Here is a 20222-nt window from a genome sequence, read left to right on the forward strand (position 1 = left end):
TCCAATTATCTCATAAATGTCATAACCTTTTTAAAAACATTTTTAATGAGGAACCAAATAAGGTCCACACATGGTAGTTTATTGATGTCTTTGATTTTTTTTTAATCTACAGCCTCCCTTTTATTCTTTCCCTTTTTTTGCCCTTGTGATTTATTTGTTGAAGAAATTGGGTTGTTTGCTCATGTAGAGTTTGTCACCATCTGAATTTTGTTGATTTCATCCCTGTGGTGTAATTTAAAATGTCCCTTTATCCCTTGTATTTCCTGTAAATTGTGTTTTTGTTTTTGTTTTTTTATCTAAAGGTTTGATCACAGATAGGTTTGATTTTTTTGAGACGAACTTCATAGATAGTGTTGAATTCTTCTGTCAGTAGGCACATATGTCTGGTTGTCTATTCTTGTGATGTTAGCACCCATTGATGTTCAATGCCAAGATCCATTAGTTCATTAGCAGTTGCAAAAAGGTGCTATTCTAATTCTGTAATTCTTTGTCACTTAATGGCTGAAAGTTCCTATAGAACTTTCTCTCATCCACTAATTCTGTAGGTTTTAATACATACACCAGACAGTGATGCCCATTTCACCACTACCACCTGGCCATGAGTGATTGAAATATAGTCGTTGGTGTGCACTTAGGGGCTGTGTGGTATGGAAATTATTATTTCTTTAAGCATTGGAATTACACTTGTCACATAGAGAGCTGAGAGGGAGTTGGGAACAGATGATGCACACCTTCTAACCCATGCTCCCTTCCTGAGCTCTCTGCGTGTGTATATTTGCCAAATGTGCATAATTAAACTCACATAAGTGAAATAAAATATGAAGTATAATATTATAAACTTTCTTATATTATAGTTGTTATTTCTATGTGCTATATATTTCTCTCCCCATAGATTATTAGCATCCTTACATAATCTGAGTCATCCTTGAAGTCTTCAGAGTTAATATTCTTACAAAAGAAATTTGCCTCGAATTCCCTTCATTCTTACCTCCCTTTCTGGCTGTGCAGAACCTTGGTAGTGTTGTCCCAACCATCTTCTATACAGAGATGGCCTGGCTCTAGCATCTGAGAGTCTCTTTTATAATGTACTCTAGGCGCTGCTTCCATGACCCCATCATCTTCAATAAAATCCAAGCAAGGTAACTATTATTACTTCACTTTTAACTATTATTACTTCACTTCACATGATAAACCTGAGGTTAAGAGAAATAAAGTAACTTACACATGGTAAAAGAGTTAAAAGTGAGTTTAGGGGTTAATTTTTCTCTTTATTTCCCAAACATTCTGTCTAGTATCGCTTTTTTACATATAAAATTTTTAAATAAAGTACAACAAAAAGACAAGTGCAAAAGTCTTAAGAACACAGCCTAGTGGGTATTCACAAAATGAACACACCTATGTCCTCAGAAACCAACTCAAGAAAAAGAACATGAGAACTCCAGAAGGCCCCCATGTCCCTTCCATTCACTACCCACCTAACAGTAACCACCATCCAAACTTCTAATAGAATAGAATTAGTTTTACCTATTTTTAAACTTTATATAAATGAAATCATGCCAGATTTACTATTTTATGTTTGGCTTCTTTCACACATTAGATTATGAAATTTGTCCAGCCAGAAACTACATTTCCCAGGCTCTCTTGCAATTAGGTGGGGCCATGAGACTCATTTTGGCCAATGGAATGTGAGGAAAAGTGATATATGTCACAACCTAGCCTAGGTGGGTATCTGGTGTGCTTTCTTCATGCTTTCCCCCTACCCTTTCCACGATGTCCTGAGACTGTCAGTGCTCAAGCTAGAAGGATGCTAAATTCCTGAAACACTGCTCAGACAAGGAAGACAGTGTCTGACTGGAAACATCCACATTTGATTTTTCATGAACAAAAAAAAAATTTCCACTGTGGTGAGCCATGATCAATTGGGGGATATTTGTTATAATAGCTAGTTTATCCTGATTGATAAAATTGGTTTCCTGGATCCTTCTCTTCTTCAGGACAAAGTTTCATAGGAAGAGACCTAATTTTGTTAAAGAGTACTTTTCCCTCATTTCTTTTTCCCTCTTAAAGAAATGATTGCTTCAGCATAAAAAAGAAAACTGAGCTTCCTGAATTAAAATGTCAGAAGAATAGGAAGGAGGAAACAGGAACTATAAAATAGAGGAGTAAAGAAAAGTGAATGTACAAAAGAACTGAGAAATACAAAATTGTATTATGATGAAAGGCATTCACTTCTTGCTTCCTCTTCATTTAAAGAACAGAAATTATTCTCTCCTAGATCTCTATTTCTAGATTACTTAGGGATGATGGTGTGTTCGGTTATTATTTCAGAATTCTCATGGGTAGATCTCCTGTTTACTCCTGAAAAAAATATGCCTGGAGGATTCCTGTTCTTTTAGTGGCAGGGAAGACAGTTGAGAAAGGCATTAGTTTTTAATCTAGAACAGAGCTTACCAAACATTTTCAGTAAAGGGCTAGATAATAAATATTTTAGGCTTTGTGGATCACGTATAGTCTCTGTCATATAGTCAACTTTGGTTTTTGTTAGTCATATTTATTTATTTATTTATTTATTTATTTATTTAATAAACTTTATAAATGTAAACTCAGTCTTCACTTATGGACCATTTAAAAAACAAACAAACAAACAACAACAACAACAAAAATAGGCCACAAGCTGGTTTGAGCTCTGAGTCATAACCTGGACCCTGGTGGATAATATTACTTACTTTGATCTGGATTCTTGCTCCTCTGGAATTGAAGACATTGTGGAAAAAACAACTTGCCTTCTAATCCGTAGCCTGGAGCAAAACTAAACAGGGCCATTTACTCAGGCATTCTTTGGATGCTGTTGGAACTTGAAAGCAGCTGTTTTCCAGCCTCTCAGTCCAAGATTCTCAGTGAGGTTACCAGTGAAGAGACATCAGTAGCTGGAGGCCCAGCTCTGTGGCTTTGACCAGTTCCTCCCTCATAGAAAGTCTATATGGACCACAGAACTCACAGGTATAATTCCCTAAATGCCCCCTGCAGCAGATCATATCCTGGCTCATTTAAGATTATCATAGACTCTAGCCTAGTGCTAGATGATGGGGATGTTTTTATTTGATTCTAAACCCAGAAGCCAGGAGGCCATTCACTGCAGCCTCTGAGTTGACAAACACTGAATTCTCTAGCCCCTCATCAATTCCTGCTCCTTCTTACCCTAGGGTCAATGAGAGGCTCTCAGGCAGATCCTAATACCTCAGTGGACACTTTACCTAGATAGTTCTGCTTCACTCTTTCATGAGTGCTTTAATTCCAAGCTTCTCCATGTGTGGTCCTGGGACCAGCAGCATCAGCATCCCATGAAAACTAGATAGATAGACCTGGGATCCCACTTCAGGATTATTAAATCATAATTTACATTGTTAACAAGATCCCCTGGTGATTGGTATGCATACTAAAGTTTGATAAGCACTGCTCTGACTTTTTTTAGTTACAAGTTTCTCATCTTTGGCTATACATTTGAGCCACCTGAGGAGTTTGAAAATATACAGATGTCCAAGTCCCAACCTCACAGTTTCTAATGTAATTGTTCTAGGTGCAAGCAAATTAGGATCATCTGGATGCTCATTAGGATCCACCACAAACTAAATCAGAATCTCTGGGACTGCGTTTCCGATTTAGCAAATCTGCCTCAGCCCCAGGCCCAGATATGCTGGCAGTTTCCATAAACTTCGGGTATATTTTAGTGTGGGCTGAAAGGAGACTTTCTGATGGGGTGGCTTTTCAGTTATATAATGCTACATTATAAACTACCCCCAAAGCTCAGTGACTTAAAACAACAAATATTATTGAGCTCATGAATCTACAATTTTGGCAGAGCTCAGCAAGGACTGCTCACCTCTGCTCCACTCAGCTTCATCTGGGATAGCTCACCTGGGGACAGTAGGATTCGATTCCAAGATGGCACACTCATGGGGCTGACAAAGTGGTTCTTTCTGTTGGCTGGGAGCTCAGCCAAGGTGGTGGGCTGAAAGCTTTAGTTACTCTGCACATAGTCTTCTGCATGGGCTACTTGAGCTCATTCACAGTATGGTAGATGGGTTTTTGGAGTGAATGTTCCACAAAAGAACTAGGCAGAAGCTATACTGCCTTTTATTACCTAGCCTTGCTATTATGCTTTAGTTCTGCCACAAGATTCAGGGGAGAAAATAAGTGGAAAGAGCATGTTATATGAAAGATAGTGTTGCACCATCTTTGAAAAATATAACTCACCACAGATTACTTTAAACATGTTTGTATAGTGATAAAATGATCAGTGACAGAGCTGTCCCATCAGCATGATCAATCACTAAGATAAATATCTTTAAACATCCCGAAGAAAGTAAAGCCTGGCTCCAATATCTAGAGGCTTGTTTTAAATTATAGTATATTAATGGAAAATTTGAGACATAGAAACGACAACATATCAGGAGACAATTGTCATTGAAAAGATAGTTTACTACTCACAGTTCCTAAGAGGAGGTGACATGTCACATCATGGGGGACCAAAGAAGAAAAAATGAAGTTGGTCATAGGCAGAGAAGGAGAGAGAGAGAACCGTGGGAAAGAGCCTTTACTGTGGCTTCCACAGGAAGAAATGGAGAGGCAAGGTAAGCAGGTTTAGAATTGGATGGTTTGAATAATTTCAGTGGGCTCTGAAACATAGGGGATGTCCCTGGTTGTCTATTATCTGGCTCTGGAATGATTAAGCAGATGGATAGTGGTCCTGAGTACAGGAGCCTGATAAAGGAGGTAGTAGGGCTGTGGGCTCTGGATTGGTTTGTTTATATTTGAAAAGCATGCTCACGTGTGAGTTGTTTACTATCTCTAGGAATTGGCTTAGCACTGGAAGGGTAAGCAAGACCCCAGATATCAAAGCATCGGAATACAGAAAATAAAAGACATGCCATGACTAACACAAGATTCCAATAGGATCCATGTCCTTCCTGGTTTTTTTTTAAGGTATCATTATGGTAACAATACTTGTACAATCATTCAGCTAATAACTCCTGACATTTCATGGTCTAATAATCCAATGGTCTCTTTTCTCTTAGACGAGCAGGAGCATCTCTTGCTGTTTGCCCCAAAACTACATTTCATAATACCCAGACAGAAGATTTAGATCTGAAGAAGATTAAATGCTATCACCAAGGGCTCCACACACACACACACACACACACACACACACACACACACACACACACACACACACAAACTATGCTTAATTCCATTATAAAGGATTTTCTAGGAAGAGGAGGCAATTCTCTGTGTATAGAGAATCTATTGGATACCTCCTTTAAGGAGTCCCACTTAGGTAATGAAGGAAGTAGAATTTGATAGGATTATTGAATTTTATTTTAGAAATTTCACTCCTAGTCTACTAAAGAGGATCCTGATTCTGGCCACTCATTATCTTGCCTAGAATCTAATCAATCTGTTGGATATATTCTTCAAACCAACAGGAAAGCTGACTAGCGGCCTCTCCAGGTGGCTTGGGCATCCTCACAGGCTATCCCAAGTACAAGCCCTCTAAGGAGCAGGAAGCAGAGTAGCTAGTCCTCTTACAGACAAAGCCTGGAACAGGCACAGCATCACTCTGTCACACTCTACTGGTTAAGCAGCCTCTGGGCCAGTCCAGATTCTAGGGGGAGAAAACAAAGTCCACCTGTCAAAAGAGAGTGACAAAGAATCTGCAGCTTTTTTTAATCCACCACACAGAGTGAAGCCAAGTAGAAGAGAAATTTCCTTCTCTTCTAGATTCTGAAAGTTCCAGAAACAGAGGGACTATGAGATGGGCCTATATCAGGACCGAAGTCACAGTTAGATGTTGATGTTACTCTTTTTCCTCTGCTTGGAATAGTAACATTTTACTATTTATCATTAATTCATAATTTTTCCAGGATGTGCTGAAGTGTGTGGTTTTTTTTCATTAATCACTTCTGGAACTCTGTGAGCACTTTTATCTGCAAACCAAGTCTTCTGACAAACGAGCAAATTTTTCAATTATGTGCGTGATTAACTCCCTTCCATCTGTTCCATCTACTCCATCTGGAATGCCTATTAGTCTCACTTAGGTCTCCTAGATCTGGCCTCCAAATCTTTTTTTCCCTTCATGATTTCTATTTCTGTATTATTTTTTCTGCTTTATGCTTCATCTTCCCAGCTACTAATTCAATTGTCAGCAGTGACCATTGTCTTCTTTCTGCTTGTCTGTTCATTGAGACAGCGGTTGGGGATGGGGAAAAAGGCACCACATTTAACATTTTTTAAATCTCCAAATTAAGATATTAAAAAGAAAACATATAGGGAGGCCCCCTGCTTACGATATATTGTGTGTGTTTGTATAACATGCATACAGACTTCTACTTACATGTGGCATTTATGAAAGATTAGATAAGTGGGCATGTTTCCATTTTCCCAATTTTAAAAAGATATACTCTTCAAAACTAATTATGGCCTCTCAAAATGCTTTTTAAAATCCTTAATATGACTGATTATTATTTTAATATAAAATAGAACCTCTTAAAGATATATATATCTGATAAGAACAAAACAAGTACCTTCCCACATAAGTGATATTATATGTACTCCTCAAAAGAGGGAAAATTATAATGTTTTAATAGAAATGAAAGATATCAAGCAGATAAGATGACCAAAATTATTATATACATGCTCCTTGGAGATTAATCCTATGTGGGTTTTCTCATCTCTGAGTCTCTGCCTGTAATTATTTGCCTGAACAAATGATCTGTTTATTTATTGAGTTGTTGAGAATTAAAAGAGAAGGTGTATGTGATGTGAATGACTAAAATAGTCACAATCATTTCTTTAGGGCATTTGTTCTCAAAATGTAAACCTGGGCCAGTGGTAACAACAATACCTAGGAACTTTTTAAAGCTGGAAATTCTTTGCCCCTTCCCAAGACCTAAATTAAAAACTCTGGAGGTGAGGCCCAGCAATTGGTATGTTAACACATTGCCCAGTAGACTGCAATGCACACACAAATTGGAAAACCACAGTTTTAATTTTTAGTGTAATCAAGTGAGGCTAGAATTGTCACCTTTCTTATAGACCAGGAAGCTACACTAGTAACATGGTCAGGTTTCTTACACTCACTTCTTTTTCTATCTTCAATGCACCTTCATGGTTTATCTCCTTCATGGGCTTCAAAACTCTCCCAGCTCATACTTCCACGCTCTGGGATAACCACTTAAATCATACTTAATATTTTTTAAAAATCATTTTTTAAGTTATCCATTTAGACAAGTTTTCTACCTCTTGAGTCAATTTTCATAATTTGTTTTTCTAAACATTTATGCATAACCAAATGTATTATTTATCATTAATTGTTTTTATTTCCTCTATAGTATGTCCAAGATCCTTTATTTGCCACAATAATTACTTCACTTACATTTTTTCTACCATTTTATTACAAAAATTTCAAACATACAAAAAAATACGTACAATGAGCACCAAGACACCCACCATCTATATTCTACGATTGTTGACACTTTTCTTTATTTCCTTTATCATAAACCTTTATATCAGTCTACTTATTGCTTGATCCATTTATTAGTAGGTTGCAGATATTGGTACATTTCACTCCTAAACACTTTAGTATGAGTATTATTAGCTAGAGATTAATATTTGTTTATGTTTTAAGGTAAAATTTCTATATCATAAAATGCTTAAATTACAACTATTCAATTTGATGAGTTTTGCCAATCAGTCACCTTGCAGTCATGGATGCCCCCTCCCTCCCTGGTGTCTGCCACCACCATCACTGTGGATTGGGTCTTATAAGGAAGAGCTCTTGTGTGAGTGAAGTCCAAGGTTCTGGCCAGCAACATGACCACCCAGCATTAGGCAAACACTCCTGTAGTGAGAACAAGTGCCATTAAGCTATGAGTACTCATGGTTCTTACTCTCTGTATTAGAAACTTCTCTGTGCTTGGTTCCCCCAAGCGTCTTGCTGCCTAGACCCTTGCTGTGATTGACTATATGCAAATTAGCCAACCCTAAATATAGTGACCTTGAATATGATTAGTGCATATGCCGGCTTTGCTTTCCAACTTCCCACTGACCAGATGTTTTGTGGATTTGTAAGCCAGCAACCATAAAATAGGTTAACGATGATAAATATGCAGTGGCCCCTCATTAGGAAGTAGGTAGCCCTCAAGTGTGAGTATTGACAGAGAGATATGACTAGAACTGGGACTTTAAAGTTATAGTTCATATGTTTATTACCCTCAATCTACACAAGATGTCAAGTTTTTGGAGGATTCCCACAGTGACCTTTTCACTAGTCTGGAGATGAGAACAAGCAAAACCTCCAAACCCCTTCTCCAAGTTGTTGGTGAAAGATGGGGAGGAAAAAATGTCACAACCCTTTTATACCCCAGAGGTGACTATTGGCTGGATCACCAAGCAGCTCTTTTGCATAGAACCTCACTATAAAATGTGGGAGAATTTGACATCTCTTGTTTTATTTTAAGCCTATGGAGACCTTGGTGGAAACTTGAGACAAAAATTTCTATTTTAATATCCTATTAAACATTGCTATTCTGTTTAAGTAAAAAGACATTGAAGTTTTTAAAAAGAAAACCATTAACGAAGCATTTGCAAAATTGATTAATGCGATACACCAAATGTGAACAAGCGATATATGCATTTTAAAATTGTAAAAAATACTTATGTTAATGACATGAAAACTCAACTGATACTGTTATTAATAAGCACACTGACATTGTTTTAATAAACTAACATCCCTGTGAGTCATTTTGAAAGGGAAGAAAAAGAGAAAATTGACTTTTTTTCTGTGTATTTCTGCTAAGATTACTAAAATAATAAGAAAAAATAAAACTAAGAGTTAATAGCTGTTTTATTTTTTAGTGAAATGAACTCATCTCCACAATTATCATCTTTTCATTGTAACTCTCTTGTATTATATAGATTTGAATACCTAAGTGGTACTTGATAAACAGCTTTAAGCATGATAGTCTTAAAATGGCCCTGGATATCTGACTCACCCTTGATTATTGATTAGAAATATGCCACCTATCTCTGTTGTAACTTTATCACCTGGAGCAGCACTGATTGGTAATCCCATCTAATGTTGTAATTGCATAAAGTTAGTTTTCCATATTTTCTAATTTCGTAAAGGGTATTTGATCTGGTGATCAAATGTATTATGATCACCACATACATTGAAATGTTGTACACCTGAAAGGTAGTATATTTTACTTATTTTTAACTTCATTATTAGTTGGCATTTAGCAAATTTACCAATTAAAAAGGGCAAAATTTAGAATGAAGTTTTAGTCTATCAACCAAATCATTAGATTAATAAGAAATAAAAAGATTTAAAACACAGTTCTAGCAAGAATATGATGAAGCAGGCATCTAATAAAAGTCTGGTAAAATCATAAATTTCTATGGACTTGAGAGAAAGAGAAAATAATTTTAGAACATTTATTAAAACTTAAAATTCTTATATCCTTTGACTCAGTCTTGTAGAAATAAATGCCACACAACATAAGCATGTTATCAGTCACTTAGTTTTCTCTTTCCTTTTTTGGACTGGTACATTTAAAATATTTCCTGCAGAAAGAAACTGGGTAAGGATGTGGGTAATGGGTTAGTCTTAGAAAGTTCATGAAACATCCTTCAGGGTCTATCAGTTCCAAGAGAAATAGCTTTCATCCTGGAGATGTTGATTTTATGTTGTCCAAACTGCATTTTTCTGGAATACTATGAATAAAAATAGCATTTATTTAACAAATAGTCCTCATTAACCACCAAGGAAGTTTTGTGAGGCAAATCTCTCTCCCTAGTCTCTAACCACATAATTTCTATTTTCCTTGACATCTCTTTTCAATGATTCTGGGGAAACAAATGACACAGAATTTAAAGAAAGAGATGAAAATTCAAAAACCTGTTTGACAAATGAGAATTTTAAAAAATATCTTTAACTTCATAGGTAACACTTTTGTCAAAGCAATATCTATGGGTTATGTCTCTATTTTCTCCCATTTTGCTTGCAATTACATCAAACTGCCACCAGGGGGCCAGATGCTGCTGGAGAAAATTAAAAGGGAAATGTGTCTCGTTTTTGATGTTTGTGTTGCTTCTTTTGTTTCATTCAGAATAGCCACTGACCTCCTTCTTATATCACTACTATTTTTAAAAAATAGGTTTTAAGGATATTTTCCATCTATCGAAAACACTTATTCTGTAACACTCTGCTAGGCGTTTGGGTGGGAATGAAAAAACAAACAACCAAAACAGTTTCTGCTTTCAAGGCCAAACCTCAGCAAAAGGTATGGACAAGAGGAACAAAGGCTGAAGGGAAAATACGCCTATATAAAAAGAAATGCTAAGCAGATTAAGGGTAAGGTATCATTTCATTTTACATCTGCTAAATGGATATCACCAACAAAGATGTGGTATTACCCATTGCTGTAAGATGTGTGATAAGACAGACAGATACAGTCAGATAGTACACATAACAAAAACTGGTAGCTGTTTGGGGGAAAACATGACAGACTGTACTATAAAAAAAACTTAAATGTTCATAGCCTTTGCTCCAATAATTCTACACAATAGGGAGATAACTAAGCAAATGCTGGAATATTGAAAATGATAGTCCAAAATATATGGCAGTTTTTAGGATTAAGGAGGCTAAATAAACATGACAACTACATGTAGTATTATACTTTAGACTGGATTCAGTACTGGAAGGAAAAACTAATGCTACAACAGAAATGTATGTTCACAGGTGGACAACTCCACCATGGTTATAGAAGAGAATATACCTGTTCTTAGGAAATGCATCCTGAAATATTAAGAAGTAGAGAACAATGATGTAGGTAATTTATCTCAAATGGTTCAGAGACTCTATCATCTATCTATCTTTCTGTCTGTCTGTCTGTCTATCTAACTATCTATCTATCTATCTATCTATCTATCTATCATCTAAGTAGAATGTTCTTATGAAACCTTTTGTTAGCCAAAATAGCATAAAGCAAAGAAGCAATTACTTTAGGATATGTCTTGCTAATGATGCACAGAATAAATGGAGATGGAGCACAGATGCTCATAGACATAGTTCGAAGCTATAGTGGCTTGATGTAGAGATGCTGAATGTAGTTTCCAGGGAAGGAGCTTGGCGGGGCCACTCTCACTGCTCCGGGTGTGCATTGCTTATACGACTTCTCATACAAAACAAACAATAGACACTATCGGTTTATTGTTTTTTCATAAAAGCGAAAATCTTCTTGGGATTTCCTTCAATTAGTAAAAACAGGTACTAATGTAGGTCTTTCATAAAAGCTAAGTGATGTAAAGCAAACTTTTGAAGATTGGAGGATACTTGTATTTATCTGTTCATCTGCCTACATACCTACTTATCCAGAAAGAGTAAGTGAAAGGTAAAGCTAATGATGTAAAATGTTAACAACGGATGAATCTAGGTAAAGGGTATGTGGGTGCTCCTTGTAATGTTTTTACTTTTCACCATTTTTGAGTTTGGCGTTATCTCCAAAGTGTTTTTTAAAAGAATCCCCCTCAGGGAAAAAATAATAGTCAAGAATAATATGTGAATGAATAGAGGTATATTTATATTTTTATAATATTAAGAGAAAAATATGCGAAATATAAAAATTGTCCCAAGCTTCAGCTGGCCAAACAAATGGTTCCTGCTCAAATCTCCTTCCCTGCCTCACATTTCCCCCTCTTTTTAGGTGCTAACTCCTCAGGGATCCCCCATGTATACCTCCCAACACCACCTCCCTTCCCAGCTCTAGGTCTCCAGGAGGAAATTCCTAATAGACCATCTCAAAAGACCAAGGCAGATCCGGCCAATGCCCCGCCTTTCTGACTCACTTCTTGAGTTATCTCACTATGACCATGTTTCCATTTTATGAGGGCAACAAGTCCATGGCCCCTCCATTCTCTCCCATCAGTCTTCTCTTTCTTCGCTTCCCTACTTATAACCCAGTTTAGAGTTCATTACCCATCATGAAAAGAATGCTCTTGGCCATACTGGAAGCTCTCCTAACTCTTTGTCTTTTTCCATCTGGCAAAACCTCAAGGTATTTATGATAAGGACCAGATCTTATGAAGCCTCAAAGAAAGGCCCTCTATGGTATGGCTCACCCTCCTCTCTCTAGGTACACCAACCTGTGTTTCTTTTACTCTTGGAATAACTAGGCCCATCCCTCCACAGGGAAGGCTCTTCCTTCTACCTGTTGATCTCTGTCCTTCACATTCCCTCTTAACTCTTTCCTTCAGATCTGAGCTCAATTTCCACTTTTGCAAGAAAGCATCCTCTGACCTCCCTGAACAGGTCAAATCCCTCTGTTTCAAACTCCCTTATCACCATATACCACCCTTCACAGACTGTTTCAATAGATTTTGTATCCGAGAGCTCAAAGAAGGCAGAAGCATATCTCAACTCAATGTTATGTCACCAGTGCACTCCACATTTGGGTGCTGGGCTACCTCCAGCTACACGTGGCCAGGACAACAAAACCAACCATGTGCTCCTAGTGGGACATGGATGCTCACAGCCTGTTCACCTTCAATCAGAACAGTCTCAGATACAAGATGTGCTGCACCTGAAGATTCCAGACATCAGCTTCCAACTGGCTGATGAGGCAAATGAGAAAAAGGTGAGGTCAGTCCTCAGACATCATCTGTGGTGGAGAGGGAGATACTCTGATTTGGGAGAGTATGGGTACTCAGAGCTTAGCTGGCAATGTATTTTTAGTGGGCTCTGTCCATATAGCATCTAAGTCATCAGAGTGGTCTGGAATAGGGCTGGAGGGTCAAGGCCCATCGTTAATAGCAATTGGCAGTAACTGAGATGCTGGAGGTGACCCTGAACCAGTCACTGTTTATAACATCATTAGTCATTGGCACTTTTGCATGCAAATGTGTATTAGATCATCATTGAGATTAGAAGGGATATGGGCAGATGAAGAAGCCTGAAGGTGTATAGGTAAAGGGGAGGGACAATGGTTTTGGATAAATAAGCCCTTGAAAGCAAAACTGTAAGAAAATGCATTATAAGTAAGAGTATATAGACCAACTCTTGGTAGAGAAAAAAGGATATATGTCTATCCATTCACTCAACCAGGCAGAGAGAGGAGTGTGAGAAAAGACTCCCAACAATTTGATTTGCTTTAGCCTTGTGTCTTATTCATTTTTTTGTCCCATTTTCTTCTGGCTCAGCTGGTCCAGGAAGAATTGTGTTTATTTTACATTGAGGAGCTGGATCCCTGGGCTCCTACTTGCTTTGAGCAGCAGTAGAACCAAAAAAAAATAAATTCTGAACACTCTGAGAAAACAGATTTGTGGAGATACACTGGAGATGTGTTAAAGAAACGTTTATTCAAGTGAAATCAGAGCCGTTATAACCCTGCCAAGGCCAATGAATCCCGTGGCATTTCCCACAGGTTGGCATCCATTCTCCCAGCCAAGAGGGGCCCATTCTCCCCTTTCAGGAAGCCCCTGACTCAGTCAGGTCTTGCTATTCAAAGGCTCATTATTCAGCACCCTGGCTTCTGCTTCCACTCTGCCACTTTTTGACCATTTCACTATTCACTGACATTGCAGCCAGAAGGTAGGCAGCAGGGGAAATTAAAGGAAATAAACCATGAACTTGCCATCGCTGCCACTGCCGAGCAGACTGATGAATCACTGGGCTTAAAAGGAGGTAGAAACACTTGCCCCAGATGAAGGTTCTGAATATTATGAGAATTTTAAGGGCTCATCCTATCACTGTTGCATGGAAATTGGGCAGTTGAATACACATAGGTCAGAAGTCAAGCAAAATTCAGATTAGACAGGCAAAAAGTAAGTTTATATTAACTTGCATTGAGAATTTGACTTTGGGGACTAAAGGAGGAAGGAAGATAGAGAAGTGGTGGGTCTGAGTACTGGACAGACCACCCCTTTCTAGAAAAAACCGCCATATCCATAAGAGGTAAAGTAGCCAGGTGATTTCTGTCATGTGACCAGGACTCACCAGAACCCAGATGATGAGTCCAAGGGAAGCCACCTGATTCAAGGGCTGTCAGTTCATGGGCTTGTCATTGAACCATGAAAGTTGAGTTTGGGAATTCTTGGGAATTTAAAGAATTGAAGAAGCACTTAATTTAGAAACTAGAACTAAAGCCAAAGAAGCCTTGCTCAGCCATATTCCAGCAGAAATTACAAGGGAGTAGAAAATTATGTGATAGAACATAGACTTGTCAGAGTGTAACTGAGTCATGTTAGGGGTAGTGTAAAGATCTAGGAACCCTGCTGTTGGTATCTCTGGAGCTGTCTTATAAATCTGCATTTTGGTGTGTGCAGATTTCCGAAAGGCAATTACCATTAAAACAATGTAAGATCCAAATGCACATCTGGGATCACTTGTAAGAATAATATAGTGGTGATGTCTGCTTTGTGGGAAGCTAGAAGAATTTAACTATTGCCCCTTCACACTGTAAACCGGTGATGGTTCAACTACTTAAGATCAGTCTCACATTCCCTGTTTGCATATTCTACAGAAAACATTGACAGAGTGAGATGGAGTTTGCCACTTGGCAAAGTTAGGACATAAGTGAATTTTGTCTTCTCTGTTCAATAGTTTTCCTTTTTCATTTTCTATTTATTGTTTTATTGAAGAATGATTTACATACAGAATAAATCTTAAGTGTACAGCTCTATGAATTTTCACAAACTGAATTCGCCAATGTAACAAAGTAACCATAACCTAGATCAAGAAATAGAACACCACCAGCTGTCCGGCAGTTCTCTCGTGCCCACTTGCAGTCACTAATCAGCACTTCTGCCTGCTTTTGTACTTAATATGAATGAAATAATAAGGTATGTAATTTTTGGTGCCTGGATTCTTTCACTCAATATTATGCTTATGAGATTCATTTATATTGTTGCCTGTAATTGCATATTTCTATTGCTGTGTAGTGTCTGTTATGTGAATATATGGCAATTATCTATTCTACTGTCAATGAACGTTTGAGTTGTTTCAGTTGGAGCTATCACAGATAATGGTGCTATGATCATTCCTGTATATAACTTTTGCTGAGCACATGTAACATTTCTGTTGGGCATATACAAAGGAGTAGAATTTCTGAATAATAGAATATGTAAGTGCTTAGTTTACATGGATAATATCAAAGAATTTTCCAAAGTGGTTAACCATTAGCTTTCTCTTTAATGCTCTCATGTTCTTGCTTTAGCTCCTATGTTTTTGTCCAGTCCTCGCCTCCCCCGGCCCCCCGCCCCCCGCCCCACACTCATCACTCACCTCCCATACCTCTGAACTTCAAGCTTGCCTACTGACTCGAACTGCTCAGGGTTTGGTTGGATACACACATATCCCAACCTTGTGCAACATCAAATATTCTGGACCTTTTCCTTTGAAAAATAAATCTTTCCTGAAAACTTGCCTCTATTCCTCCAGTCCCCAAGATGGCAAGCTAATTGCCTCAGGATCAAGTCTGCCTTCAAAGAGGGGTACATAAAGATTCAAGGGCACATTATATCTGTTCCTGCTGCGATTCCCATGCCTGGAGTTCTGATCATTCTCTTCTGTGGCTGACCTGATCCAGTGTTGACAGCTCCATCAGCTCTAGTGTGTCCTGTGTCGAGAGCCCTGTGCAACTGCTCCTACAAGAGCCAGGTTGCATTACCCTGAGTGCGACAACACATGGCACCTTGGTGTCCCATCTATTATCCCTATGCTCTTCGTGCCCATCCCCTGAAGATTCGGTGTCCATGAAGCAGAGTCAGTAGAACTAGGCAGCTTCTTTGGGAGAGGCAGCATTTTAAAATCTAGACAAAAGCAACTTTGAAGAGTAGGTCTTCTGGCCCATCTCAAGGGTTCTGGCAATGTTATAAACTTCCTTGACATAATCAGCTACCTACACAAAAAGGAGAGATCACCAAAGGAAATATTTTGAGAAGGCAGATCTTTTATTATCCCTCAACTTTCATCTCTTAGCTGCTGCCTCTGTGCTTCAATGACACTCAGCAGGACTCTCAGTTCTTGTATTTCATTAATTCACTAAGGATCTAACAAGTTTGGGCTAGTTCGGGGGTATTTTTTTGAGACATAATTACAATGCTTTTTTGTTCATTGAATTTTAAAAATGACAAATCTAATAGAGTGCCTAGTTTATTTTTTAGTAATAGGTACTAAACAAAAGTATGATTTTTAATAATGTTTATTATTATAAACATATCAATTTTGCTTCATGTTCAAGTCAATTCGACAAATATTTATGGGCCAATTATTATGTATGAAGTATTATAAGTAACTTGCAGTTCTAGCCCTCAAGGGAGTCATAGAATTTAGTCCTTAGGGAAATGATTATCCTTAAGGAATTAGAAGCCATCAAAGATTTTACTGAAGTTAATGTTTTAGGTTCAGCTGTCCAGAAACAAACCCTGAGATAAAAACCTAAGCTGCTTGGAAGTTGTTGTAGATGTTAGTTGCCTTTCCCAGATCCCTTGACCTTGCACTGATCTGGGTAGGCCACTGCTAACAACTGACTATTGAGAGTGGGGGCAGGGAGTGGCAAAAGGCCAGTCCCTTTGAACTCAAGGTAAAACAATCTTGTGATATTAATCATGCTCCAGAGCTCCCTACGGGATCTGGCTGAAAGTACACTTGTCACAAAATCACATCCTTACTCAACTCCTTCCCCTGCCTTTCCTGCTTCCCTTGTATGTTTTCAGGTTTCTCCTAAGAGCATGCTCTCGGTATATCACTTGGGTAAGAATAGCATCTCAGACTACTTCTAAGGAACCTGACCTAAGGTGGCGGGAAATCTTAGGAAGCATCGGTAGGAGAGAGGTGAAATAATACAGGGAAAGAGACCAGAACAGCCTGCAATATCAGCAGATCACCATGTGGGAAACTGGAGTTTCACTCCTCAGGAATAGGGTTGCCAAATTTAGCAAGAAAAAAAAAATTCTTTACCCTGCTCCAGAGTTTTTCCCACCCTGGCCATGTAGGAAGGAGAATGAGATGGCAAATGAGATCGTTGAGGCTTAGGCCACGTGGGTGGGTAGCGACATGATTTCCTTCAAGAAGATTAATCGCAAGGAAATCCCAGCAAAAATAATTTTTGAGGATGACCAGTATCTTGCTTTTCATGACATTTTTCCTCAAGCACCAACACATTTTCTGGTGATACCAAGAAGCATATATCCAAGATTTCTACAGCAGAAGATGATGATGAAATTCTTTTGGGACTTTTCATGATTGTTGGCAAGAAATGTGCTGCTGATATGGGCCTGAAGAAGGGTTATTGAATGGTGGTGAATGAGGCTCAGAGTGGGGACAGTCTGTCTATCATGTTCATCTCCATGTTCTTGGAGGTCAGCAGATGAACTGGCCTCTTGGTTAAGCATAGTTTAGGGATAATTTTCTCTAGGCAATGATCAGTTTTGCAAGTTCTAATATGTTGAATAGTACGCTTATTTTTGCCTGTGTATGGACAAATTGAGGAAATAATTTTTTTAAAAAACCATACATAATGAAAGACATTGTTTCATAGCTTGAAGAAAAAAACACTATATTAAGTTTGAATGTTCGACAAGCAACAAATCATGTTTTTAGTTTAAGACTATCCCACATAATATTTACAAACACTTAACTAAACAATCATTCATTGTATATCTGAAATTCAAATTTAACTGGACATATTGTATTTCATCTAACAACCCTTCTCTGTAAGCTTCTAGAGAGAATACCGTCTAGAGCATGGCTCAAAGTCGTTCCATTCAAGGGTTGAGGAAGCAGGGGTATTGGTCCTCCAACTCTCATTTATTGTTAAGTCATACTCCTGATGGCATTAACTCTTTAGCACTTTTGTCTTGGACCATGCACAGGCTGAGACAAAATTATCAGGTAGAGAACAGCAATCTTGCAGAAAAATTCTCTCAACAAGTTATTAGAACAGTGAGGCAACAGGATGTGGGCAAGGCACCAATGGTGTCTGCTACATACAGCAGCTGAAAATGAAACTTTTCTGAACTCCAAAAGCAAAGTTAGATGAAAAGGCACCTTTGTCTTTACTCATTTCTAGGCATAAGTTCAGATTATGACCACAGAATGCAAAGGAGAGAATTAGACTTAAAGGAACTATTACATTAAATTATGACAGACTGAAGTGTATGTTTGTGTGTTTGTATGACAGGGAGAGAGTAAAGGCAGTGTTTACTATTCCAGGAATGGTATAAGAAATGAAGAGTTCCTGACCTGTCATTTTCACCAAAAGTAATGATGCAGTTATAGAAAGTGTCCAGGTATTTCTAAATTCTTTCAGAAACTATAGAACAAGTTTTCTTTTCATTTTCAGTTAGAATAATAAAGCCAAATGATTGTCTCTCCATCATCAAGGCCAATTAGATTTTCAAAATTCTCTACACCAATAAGTGTCAATACCGTGGGTGTGTATTTTTATCATCAGTTCATTGAGTTTCCATAAGCCATCTGCTCTAACACATGGGGAATGTATATTTTCTCTGTTTTTTACCATTCTTTGGGAATTGTTTAATCTCTAATGAAAGCCAGAGAAAATTAACTGTACATGTTTACAGTGTTATTTCTTCATTTATTGGGTAAATGTGTGTATTCTTCTGGTCTTAAGGGTCATGTCCTCATTTGGGAACACTATAATTCATCTGGACAGTGGTCAGAAATCATTCCTTCCTTTCTGTGTTCTCTTGGCTCAAACTCCAGTTTTAAATTTTGGGAATAAATGTAATTTGGTCTTGTGATATGTGATATATTCAATTGCTCTAGGGAAAAGGCATAAAATATTAATGAAATGAAATATATTTTCATGGTGTGGCAGAGGTCAAAAGTTGAGTTTCATTGTTTCTAAGTAACATTAAAGACATTTGGAGTCTTTTTTTTTTTTCTGCCTTTAAAAGGTGAGCGTTCTTTTTGATTAACTTTTAAAGTCAGAGTAATGGACTATATATAGCCCAATAATGAACCATAGTCTATCAAAACTGGCCTTTGAGCCAACTAGATTGCTACCTCCTTGTTGTACCATTTCTGTCTTGGGAGGCAATGTGCACAGACAATAGTCAAGGTGGCCATGAATGGTTGTACAGGTGTCTACAAGGACATCCTGTCAATAAGTTGAATTGGGACTGAAATCCAGCCACAGTCCACTCATCAAGCCATGTGCTCTGGGCAGGGCTGCTTCTCTCCCAGAGGAAGGAGCACTTTTCCTTAATAAACACAAATGTGGCCAAATGGACTAACGAAAATCTTCATCTGCCCTTGTAAAGACATGGATTCTGCTGATTTTGAAACCAAGCTTTTTAGTCATTCTTTTCCACTTTTACCAATTCTACTACTGTGCTTCATGAAGACATGGAAGTTTATACAGAATACTACCCAGGCTCTCTGTGCATTGTTGCAGGGTCCTCTTCTCTCAGCGCCTCCAGAAAAATGTAAAGCAGTTCAGCTGTTTCACAGTACAGGGAAAGTGGCTGCCTGATCTCTGAGGCAGTTAGAAGGTATCAATTCTCATGGACAAATTGGGGTGAAGAATCTTCCAGGCCATGTAAGAACTGTCCATCACCACAGATTTCTTGACCCTCAGAGCTGGCATAACAACCTCTGCAGCACAGCTTTTTGGGGAGGCAATTCTGTGGAGATGGCTAGTATTGATTGAGTAAAAGCAATTCTTATCACCTTGACTGTGAGTAACATAAATATAGGGTTTCCAGAGGCTAGTGCCAATTTAAACAATAGACTTACGACAAATAGCATTTGAAAGGTTAACTAATAAGATTTTAAAATAGTAATATGTTCTTAATGAATTCAATATAACAATCAACATGTGCTATATATCGCTCTAGTCAATTTTTGAACATTATAAACTGTCATCAGTAGCTGTTCAGTGATCATCCAATAACTGGATTCATTACATACATGATAGTTTGACGTGACCCCCACATGAAACAGCCTAATGGAGCTACATCAGGTGATGATATTGCCAAGCAAGAGGACCCCACTGCAGATCCAACAGCCTGAGAAAGCATCACCCAGAAACTGTTGAAAATTAAAAAATTAAATTAAAATGTATTTTTAAATTTTGTGAAAGTAAATAACTATACATTAAACTTAAACTCTCAAACCTTCAAAAGTTTTTTTATAGGTTTAT

The 20222-nt window shown here is 37.9% G+C and overlaps 1 pseudogene; it reads left to right on the top strand.

Annotated features, from left to right (window-relative positions):
- The first annotated feature begins 17062 nt into the window (after positions 1 to 17062).
- On the top strand, positions 17063 to 17444 carry LOC120611998 (histidine triad nucleotide-binding protein 1-like; annotated as a pseudogene).
- The last annotated feature ends 2778 nt before the right edge of the window (positions 17445 to 20222 follow it).

This window comes from Pteropus medius, unplaced genomic scaffold (genome assembly GCF_902729225.1).
Source record: "Pteropus medius unplaced genomic scaffold, Ma_sr-lr_union100, whole genome shotgun sequence".
NCBI classification, from domain to species: domain Eukaryota; kingdom Metazoa; phylum Chordata; class Mammalia; order Chiroptera; family Pteropodidae; genus Pteropus; species Pteropus medius.